The sequence below is a fragment of the Canis lupus genome, chromosome X, assembly GCF_011100685.1.
Source record: "Canis lupus familiaris isolate Mischka breed German Shepherd chromosome X, alternate assembly UU_Cfam_GSD_1.0, whole genome shotgun sequence".
In the NCBI taxonomy this organism is placed as follows: domain Eukaryota; kingdom Metazoa; phylum Chordata; class Mammalia; order Carnivora; family Canidae; genus Canis; species Canis lupus.
In genome coordinates, this window is record NC_049260.1 from 22,561,199 (window position 1) to 22,571,878 (window position 10,680).

Here is a 10,680-nt window from a genome sequence, read left to right on the forward strand (position 1 = left end):
CTCTGCTTAACTGTCACATTGTACATTTTTCCCCATTCTTTTGCATAGCCATGCAGTTCACTTTTAAGATTAAGATTATATGTATGTTTTTCTGACGATCTGTAACTTTTGAAATGGAGTATTTAGTCTGTTTATATTTATTTTAATACCTGTAGTTTTGGATTTGAATCTTCCATATTATCATTTCTTCTGTTTATTCTTTAAGATATGCTGAGTACAAAACAACCACAAAGAAAACCAAAACCAAAAGAAGAACAAGAACAAAAAAAACCTGTACAGTGTAAAATCTGATGGAGAAAAAAATTTACAGAACTAAAACCTTAAACTTGAAAAATTTGGTATGCCATCATAGAAAGTCAGTAAAGGTCCTCAATTCAGGAAATCATTTGAAGGACCATTAAACACACATCTTAGTAAAAAATTGTGTCACATTTTAATAGCAATGGGGATTTATATACATCCCTGTAATTATTTACAAGCTTGCTTGATTTAAAATAGATTTCTTTTCAATTTTCTGTCAGAAGTTATTTTAACTACAGTAAAATCAATATTTAAGATTCTTACTGCAACAGATCATGCTGGGCTGCCACTGCCACTGCAGACATCATGCAGGCTCGTCAGGTTTCAGTGAGGTCAGGTGATGCTCCAGAATGGGAAACAAGCCAATTTGGGAGCAAAATGGACCCAGCTTCATTCAACATTACAACCAGTTATTTAATAAATGATAGAATGCAACTAGGTGCCATTTATCTTGACCATCATGCCTTAGGTGGGAAGGACAGTGATTCCAGGGGAAAGCTAACATTGTGGAGAAATTGTCTAGCCTTCTGTTCCAGAAAATCTAGCACAGCATCATGGCACACGATCAGCAGCCCATGCTAGATAGCTGCATCAATCACCAGGATTGTGAGTCAGCTCAAGGCCGATGAAGACCCCGTAATGGAATTCCACCAGCTGTTACTAATTAAAGAACATCAAAGATGTTTGAGTTTGCACATGACATGTTCAGGCTTGCCCTGCACAACTTCAACTGACATCCTCTTCTCCCAGCCAGGTACTCACACTGCTTCCTCCCCCGTTTTCTTCCCTATACCATTCATACTCCTCCAGATGCTCCAAATATCATACACAAAGGAGCAGCCCTGTGGTGGGAGCAGGTGCAGTGTACTGCTATTACTGAGGTATTCTGCATGATGTCTGGATGCTAGGCTAGTTGCACCTGGACAGGAGAAGTTTGTGTTGTACCAGCGCATGCCTTGGAAAGACTTACATAACACAGAAGGTTTTTGTTTTTGTTTTTGTTTTTAATCTACAGACAAGTTGCTCCCAGTATCCCAAAGAAGTGAAGGAGAAAGCAGCTGACCCACCTCTCACATACTGATTTGTTGAGATGTTTCAGTGCCTTATGATACAACAAAACCATGAAAATTTTCCTAACAAAATAAAATTCTCATAGATGGATACTTTAAGAGTGTAATACTAAAATCAGCTTCCACTATAGAAATCACCTGCAGGATGACAGTCTTTAAAGTAGATTGCCTAAAATATGTGCACCTTATTGCACATAGTCCTACTGGGCTATGAGGTGATTTCTCTTGATGAAAGTTAACTTATTTTCATTTAAGAATTTTTATGTCAGCAGACCAGATCCATTATTTTAACCACAATAATAATATGTTCAAGCTCACTCTTCATTGAAGCTCTAAAATAATTAACTTTACTAAGCCGCCATTCATTTTAAAGCAATTCTGGAATGGGAGCCCATTCATTTATACTATTCACTTTATTACATATTTTTAATATAATAAATTAAGCTATATAAGAGTTATTGATTCTACAGAGGCAATGCTGAGTTTTGTTCTGATCTTGACAATAACATACAATTTAATTTTAAGTTAATTTCTATTTAAATATGGAGCTACTGGTATCAACACTCATCTAACAACAGATTTGGCTGCTTCCACACAGTAAGTTTTTTAGGTTTAGATTTTTTTTTACTCCAAAGGATAACCACCTTATAATTAATTTGTTTCATCCAGAGGCTTCAATGACATCACCATGCTTTTAGAATAGTCAAGATAGTTATCAAGATTATGAAAAGCAAAATAACTTTTATCTTTCATAACTGTTAAAAATATGGAATGCAAAAAATATGGAATGCAAAAAATATGGAATGCAGAGAAGTAGAGATATACATACAAGGCATGTGAAATTACTTATATTTTATGTATCTGCTGTAAGTACCTTTTAGGTGAGGAGAGATATGAAAAGTTTAAATACTATACTAATACAAATACAGCTTTAAGAATAAGTTTATGACTTATCTGAGTGGTTTATTCAAAAGCCCTCAATACATATGAAAGAAAACCACAAAAGTAAAACAAATTAAAAAGCTAAGGTTTTAATATTTTAAAAATATATAAATGTATATTCCAGTTACTAACAGGGGTTCATGAGTCCAATGATAAATATGAATTATATGCTAGCATTCCAAGTAAGGCCCTGACCATTCTGCTGGTGTTATCTGTACCATCAGTGATTTCCTTATTGACCTAAAGAAGCTGCTAGTGCCATATCTTCTAGCAGAAAATGTGCGGTGTCAATAGAGTCTTTGAAAATACATGTGGACACAATCGAGTATTGGGATTTTGCAGGTCTCTGTATACGAAAAAGTAACTGGATTCCATGGAAGTGAAAGTATGGTCTAGTATCAAGAAACAAATGCTTAAAACAGTACAGAGAAGTAAAATGTAAGATTAAACTAATGGATGTATATTTATTCATTCATGATTTAATAAAGCTGCCAATCTGTGCTAGCCTTGATGGAAGAAAAAGCAATATATATAATATATATATATATATATATATATCCCACCAAAAGAAGTTGCAAAAATAGTACACAGAGTTCCTTTATCTTTATACAGCTTCCCCAAATATTATCATCTTATATAACTATAGTGCTATTGCGCTATTGCCAGAATCTTGGAATTATCACTGGTACAGTACTACTGACTAATCTACAAAATTTGATCAAGTATCACCAAATGTCACATTAATGTCTTTTTACAACTCCAAGATCCGGTCGAGAATGGCACACAGCATTTAGCTGTCATGTCTTCCAACCTGGAGAAGTGTCATGGCCTTGACACTTTTGAAGAGAACTGGCCAATTATTTTGTTGAATGTCCCTCAATTTGAATTTGTGTGATGTTTCTTCATGACGAGTTACAGTTATACATATTTTGCCAAGAATGCTACAGAAGTAAAGAGTTCTTCTCATTACATCACGTCAACGGGTTAGTTCATGATGTTGATATGCCTTGTTACTGATGATATTAACCTTGATCACTTGGTTAAGGAGGTATCTGTCAGGTTTCTCTACTGTCAAGTTACTATTTTCACCTTTGTAATTAAGATGTATCTTGAAGGGAGAATAATTATAACACTATGAAAAAATTTTCATGAGGAATTTGCAGTGTGTCATCAGTTCATATATGTTAAGTATGTAAAAGTATTATTCTATGTAGAAATTAGAGTGAAAGCATGATGAAGTAATAAATTTTACTGAAAATAGTAACTTTAAAATAGAATTTCATTTTTCCTGTGAACAAAATATTTTCCTCTAGAGAGACTGTTTATTGCTATTTCTTAGACTTTATTAGTACATCTGCAATAGCAAAGAGAAACAGCTGAGTAGATAAGTATAACAGAATACCACAAGACCTATAGCAGAGTATCTTTCCCCCAGAGTATGCTGATCAGGAAAACATCGCCACCAGATCTTAGTGAAATCAGTGCAGCAAAAAATAGAGTAAAGGCTAGCCCTCAAAGCCTTCTGTATATTGCAAGAAGATTCTGCTTAAATGGTAATCCTTTTGTTATTTTTTTAAAGATTTTATTTATTTATTCATGAGAGACACACAGAGAGAGAGGCAGAGACACAAGCAGAGGGAGAAGCAGGCTCCATTCAGGGAGCCCGATGTGGAACTTGATCCAGGGTCTCCAGGATCACGCCCTGGGCTGAAGGTGGCACTAAACTGCTGAGCCACCCAGGCTGCCCCCTTTTATTATTTTGAACAAAAATAATCACTCTTAAAACTTTCCATAACAAGTCTCTCTTCTTCTTCTTCTTTTTCTTCTTCTTCTCTCTCTCTCTCTCTCTCTCTCTCACACACACACACACACACACACACACACACACATGCATTACACACACAAGCAAAGTTCCAATGAAGCATTATTTACAAAAACAGGTGGTAGATGGATTTGGTGAACAGGACCATATTTTGCTGATCCCTGCTTGGACCACTTGGAGCAGGATTTCTCCACCTTGGCACTGTTGATATTTGGGGCTGGATAATTTTTTGTCTTGGGGGAGCTGCCCTGTGCATTGTAGGGTGTTGAACAACATTCCTGGCCTCTACATACTAGATGTCAATAGAGCTCCCTCACCTCAGTGATCACTCCAAATGCCTCCCCATCCTGCCAAATGTCCCCTGGGAAACAAAATCACTACCAGTTGAGAACCACTGCTCTCGTTTCCTGGCTGGAAAAAGCAGACTTACTCCATTTTTTTCATTGTTCTTTGTTGTTGTTGTTTTTTCTCAGGACTGGCTGGTATTTATTTTTTGGGTTTTTTTTTAAAGGTTAATTTTATTTCTTTACTACTTTCCATGGATTTTCATGGGAAAATACCTTAGAATGACAAGAATTTTACAACAGTTTCTCACTTAAGTCCAGAAGTTGTTTCCTATTACCTCTTTTTTTAAAAAAAGATTTTATTTATTTATTCATGAGAGACACAGGGGAAAAGCAGAGACATTGGCAGAGGGAGAAGCAGGCTCATCGCATCCTGGAACTCCAGGATCATGCCCTGAGTCAAAGGCAGACGCTCAACCACTGAGTCACCCAGGCATCCCAGGCTGGCATTTCTGAATTGAGAACTTCTCTTATACTCAGGTTGGGATATACAGAAGGTAAAAAAAAAAAAAAAAAAAAATTCTCCAGGGACTCAACTCTGACTCCTTTCTGGAATACTAAGGGCCCTAGCAGTATTGGCCTTCTTTTCTCCACCTTTCATAGTCTTCTGCTGTTTGTTTCATTTATCTTATCCAAGTTTTAGGAATAAGAAACACAAGGACTAGAGTGAAGTATTTTATATCCCAGATATGTATCGGTAAAAGATTACTCTTATCTGAGGATATGTAGTATCATGCTTAAAAAGCAGTTAAAAATTCAGTAGCCAAGTATAATGAATTATGAAATCAACTCCTGGCTCTACTATATTAAAGGGATATGAAACCCTGTGCAGGATACATAGGCTCTGCTACTCAGTTTTTTCAGATATAAAATTATAGGTATTAATATCCAACTCATACTTGCATGTAATATCATCTCATTTAACTCATAAGGCTAAATGAGTTACTACATATAAATAATAGGGACCAGTGTTTGTTAATACTAAATACTATATATTACATATCACTAGTGTCTCTTTTTAATTATAATTATCTGGAAAAGTACTGACAAGTAACTTTACAAACATCATGCTAATGATTATTAATGCTCCAAACTCATAGCCACCCATCCCAAAGTGAAAACAAGAATCATCGAGAAACAAATTTTTCAAAACTGGAAGAGAAGCACTTGGATCTGGACTAATTTAATGCATTATTTTAAAAGGATTGAAAAGTGGGGCATTTGATACCCTAAGGTATTTCAAATCATGGATTTAAATACCAGAACTACAAGGGCCCCATTATAGTATTTTCCTTTAAGTAATTGTCCTCCCCGCTAAAAGACATAACAGAGAAAGGACTAGTGTTTCATTAAGGCGGTACCTACTCTCATTCTCTCTAGAACAACATTCGCCTCCTGTGCAAGGGCACACATTAATCTCTCTTCACGGAAGGATTTTCACCCCCTGTCAACCTGTAGAGGAGAGGTTCTTTCCATCCTTCAAAATTCATCATATGTCATCTAAGGTTATAAAGCTAAACACTAGAAAAAAGAAACCCACATACAATTTACACAGCCGAAGAGAGAAAACAAAGAAAACATTTAATTAAAAAAAAAAACATAAAAGAACTAAGACCAAATACCTGTATATCAGTAAGTGGAAATGGGATGAAAATTCACATATTAAAAGTAACAAGTTGAACAGATAAAAGTAACACTAGCAAATATATGCTGTATCTAATGTGTGTATCTAAAATGATTTAAAAGCAAAAGTATGAACCAAGCTGTGCCATGATATTAATGCTAGACATTACAGAATTCTTTTTTTTTTTTTTAAATTTATTTATGATAGTCATACAGAGAGAGAGAGAGAGGCAGAGACACAACAGGCAGAGGGAGAAGCAGGCTCCATGCACCGGGAGCCCGATGTGGGATTCGATCCCGGGTCTCCAGGATCGCGCCCTGGGCCAAAGGCAGGCGCCAAACCGCTGCGCCACCCAGGGATCCCCAACATTACAGAATTCTTAAAGAAGAAAACAAAGGGCATGTTATAAAAAACACTATTCATAGTGATTAAAAAATTGATTTTTAAAAAAGATTTTATTCATTTATTCATAAGAGACACACACAGAGAGAGGCAGAGACACAGGCAGAGGGAGAAGCAGGCTCCACGCAGGGAGCCCGATGCGGGACTCGACCCCGGGCCTCCAGGACCACACCCTGGGCTGAAGGCGGAACTAAACAGCTGAGCCCCTGGGGCTGCCCTAAAATTGTGATTAATATTTAGCTACTGAACCTAACAAAATGTTGAAAATGTAAAATATAGGCTTTAATAACAAAATTAAGGGAAATGATGAATGAGAAACCGATTTTAGCCTACCATGAATAGCTAATAAATAAGTCACATAATTTTCTTGAGTAGTTTACCATATAATCTAAGAAGAAAAAATGTAGTAATAGGATTTGTATTGCCTTATTTTGAATTTCTCCAGAAGCAAGTCTTGAGACAAGAATTCCTGTGAAATGTATTTTTTAGGGAAGACGAGGAAGATAAGTAGTGAAGAGAAAAGGTGTATAGTAAAAGGCAAGCATCCCATAAAGGGTGCACAATTAAACTACCTGTCACAGATTAATCACACAGAAAAACTCCAGGAAATGGTATAAAATATGACCACATTTTCCCAACCAATGGAGGGAGGCAGCTAGGGTATTTAAAAAAAAAAGATTTTATTTATTTATTTGACAGAGAGAGAGAGCCAGAGAGCACAAGCAGGGGGAATGGCAGATGGAGAGAGAGAGAGGCAGGCCCCCCACCAAACACAGAGCCCAATAGGGGGCTCAATCCTGGGATCCCAGGATCATGAGCCAAGCCAAAGGCAGGTGCTTAAACTACTGAGACACCCAGGTGTCCCAGGCAGCTAGGGTATTTATATACTCTATCCCTTCAGTTGAGAGTTGTGGGGCATGTGTTAAATCAGAGCTTCTGGACTACTCATTGGAACAGAACAGGTTTCTAAAATTGCAGAAAAACTTTGTGTCAGAGGGATACGGACACTTGCAACTGGAAGTTCAAAGATGCACAATGAAAACTGTAAGGTCTGAGAGATATGAGCAGGGTACTATAGGATAAGGCAACCGCTAAAACTGAGCGTATGTTAGATCATAAAGGAAATTACAATGCATTTAAGAATGGGAAAAAAGCCGAATTTTCTGACTACAGTAGTGTAATACTTAAAATTAAGGAGGAAATAAAATCTAAAACTATCTCAAGAAATTAAAAAAATTAGAGAAAAAACACTATTATAAACCTGTTAGATTAAAGGTGAACTTCAAATCAAAACTACGCAATACAGAAACAATAATGATAAAGGACGTGTTTTAAAGACAAATAATGCTAAAGCTAATCTTAGTAAAAAAAAAAAAAAAAAAATCGAGAGCCTTAAACTCATATACTCCTAAATAAGGAATAGTATTTTTTTAAATTGTTACATTTTCAATGTTAGAAGTTTTGGGAAAAAAGCTAACATATACACATGGAAATAACAAAGTCTTAAAAGTTTAAAATTTTAAAGTCTTAAATCAGTAGTATTATTAAAACTCCAAAACCAGTTAGTTTATATATTTTTAGTTTTTTTTAAAGATTTTACTTCTTTATTTGAGAGAGACAGAGAGGGAGAGAGCAGAAGCAGGGGGAGGGGCAGAGGGAAGAAACAAGCAGATTCCATGTTGAGCAGGGAGCCCGACTTGGGGCTTCATCTCAGGACCCAGAGATCATGACCTAAGCTGAAGGCAGATGCTTAACCAACTGAGCCACTCATGTGCCCCAGTTTATATATTTTTAAATGATAAAATGGTATTAGATTAATATATGAAAAAAGGTAAATTGCTATGATAGCAAAATTAAAAATGAGTAAAGGAAGGGGTATCTGGGTGGTTCAGTAGTTGAGCATCTGCCTTCAACTCAGGGCATGATGCTAAGGTCCTGGGATCAAGTTCCCCTGCAGGGAGCCTGCTTCTCTCTCTGCCTATGTCTCTGTCTCTCATGAATAAATAAATAAAATCTTTTAAAAAAATGAGTAAAAGAGGATCCCTGGGTGGCTCAGCGGTTTAGTGCCTGCCTTTGGCCCAGGGCGTGATCTTGGAGTCCTGGGATGGAGTCCCATATCAGGCTCCTTGCATGGAGCCTGCTTCTCCCTCTGCCTGTGTGTCTCTCATGAATAAATAAATAAAACCTTTAAAAAAATAAAATAAATAAAAATAAATAAAAATAAATAAAAATGAGTAAAGGAAAAAAAGAAAATTAACAGATATGTAATGAAGTTCTTTAAAACAATTTGTGTAAAATTCTCTGAAAACTAGGATTAAATGTATCATAGAAATAACATAAAGTATCAAAATTAGCCCCAGAAGAAATAGAAAATCTAAACAAGTCAGTAATTTGATGTAAATTAATTCTAAAATACTTGATTAAAAACCTTACTAAAAACTGAAGTCCAGATGGTTTCATAGTAAGTAATTTTAAATCAAGAATTTAATTCCAATGCAATGTAAAATTTTCAGGTGATGTTTAAAAATATTTTTTGATTATTAGAAAAATACTGATAACAAAATTAAAATGAGTATAATTTATTAATATCAATACTTGGGTAAGAAATCATGTGTTAAAAAGAGAAGACACTGGTATTTTAAAATAATTATATAACTTTAGACTAGAGTCTCTAATATCTGGGAAAGTATCTGCCACATTTTAGGCACACAATAAGTATTATGGCATGAATGAATAATGACAGGAATACAAGGGTGGTTCAAAATTGGCAATTCTAATAAATATATATAATGTAATATACGTATTATATTGTATATATATGTAATATGTGTAGATATACTGTATATATATGTATATATGCATACATATATGTATATATAATATAGATGTATGTGTGTATATGTATATAATATAATACATGTATATCTACATAAATAACATACATAGTGTAATACATATATAATACATGTATAATTTAAGTAGATCAGAGAAAAAATGAATGATTAACATGTTGCATTAAAAACACACAGAATAATAGTACCGATTTTTTAATTAAAATATAATTGACATATAACATTGTATAAATTTAAGGTGTACAATGTATTGACTCGATACATTTATATATTTGCAATATGGTTACCACTATAGAATTAGCTAATACCTCTATAACATTACATAATTACCATTTCTTTTTTGTGGTGAGAACAATTAAGATCTAGTCTCTAAGCAATTTTGAAGTTATAACATAGTGGTGTTATCCATAGTCACTATACTGTGCATTAGATCTCCAGGACTTCTTTATATTGTTTAAGGGTATAAACTTAGACAAGTAGTAAATGTGTCCTGCAGTCTTGATTTTTAAAAATTGTCGGGATCCCTGGGTGGCGCAGCGGTTTGGCGCCTGCCTTTGGCCCAGGGCACGATCCTGGAGACCCGGGATCGAATCCCACGTCGGGCTCCCTGCATGGAGCCTGCTTCTCCCTCTGCCTGTGTCTCTGCCTCTCTGTCTCTCTCTCTCTGTGTGACTATCATGAATAAATAAATAAAATCTTTAAAAATAAATAAATAAAAATTGTCTATATTGAAAATCAAGGAAAGTATCACGCTTAATGAAAAAACACTACATAGATGCTCACAAGTAGTTTTAAAAAGGACTGTTTTCCACACCATGTGCCAAAAAACACTAGGATAATTCTATAAAAATTTAGAAAAGCGAAAGAACCCTGAATAACAACATTATTATTTAAACTGTTCTAAAATTCCAAGTACTTTCAAATGTAAGCAGCATGCATTTGTGTATGTGCATTGTGTGTGTAAAAAGACAAGATATTAAATAGGAAAAAAGGTGCAAAATTTATGATCAGGCAGCTAAGAAAATAAAAATGACTAAAAATATAAAAGATGTTTAACTTAAAGAAATGCAAACAACATTTTTTTCAACCATAAAATTATGAAAGTTAAGTAAAACTATGACTTGGCACATGATATGGAAAAAGAGTCTATTTTATTTATTTTTATTTTTTTAAATTTTTATTTATTTATGATAGTCACACACAGAGAGAGAGAGAGAGGCAGAGACACAGGCAGAGGGAGAAGCAGGCTCCATGCACCGGGAGCCCGACGTGGGATTCGATCCCGGGTCTCCAGGATTGCGCCCTGGGCCAAAGGCAGGCGCCA

General features: G+C 35.2%; 1 pseudogene; it reads left to right on the top strand.

The window, feature by feature from the left end:
* Positions 1-650: 650 nt before the first annotated feature.
* LOC100684698 lies at positions 651-1,034 on the top strand (annotated as a pseudogene).
* Positions 1,035-10,680: the final 9,646 nt, after the last annotated feature.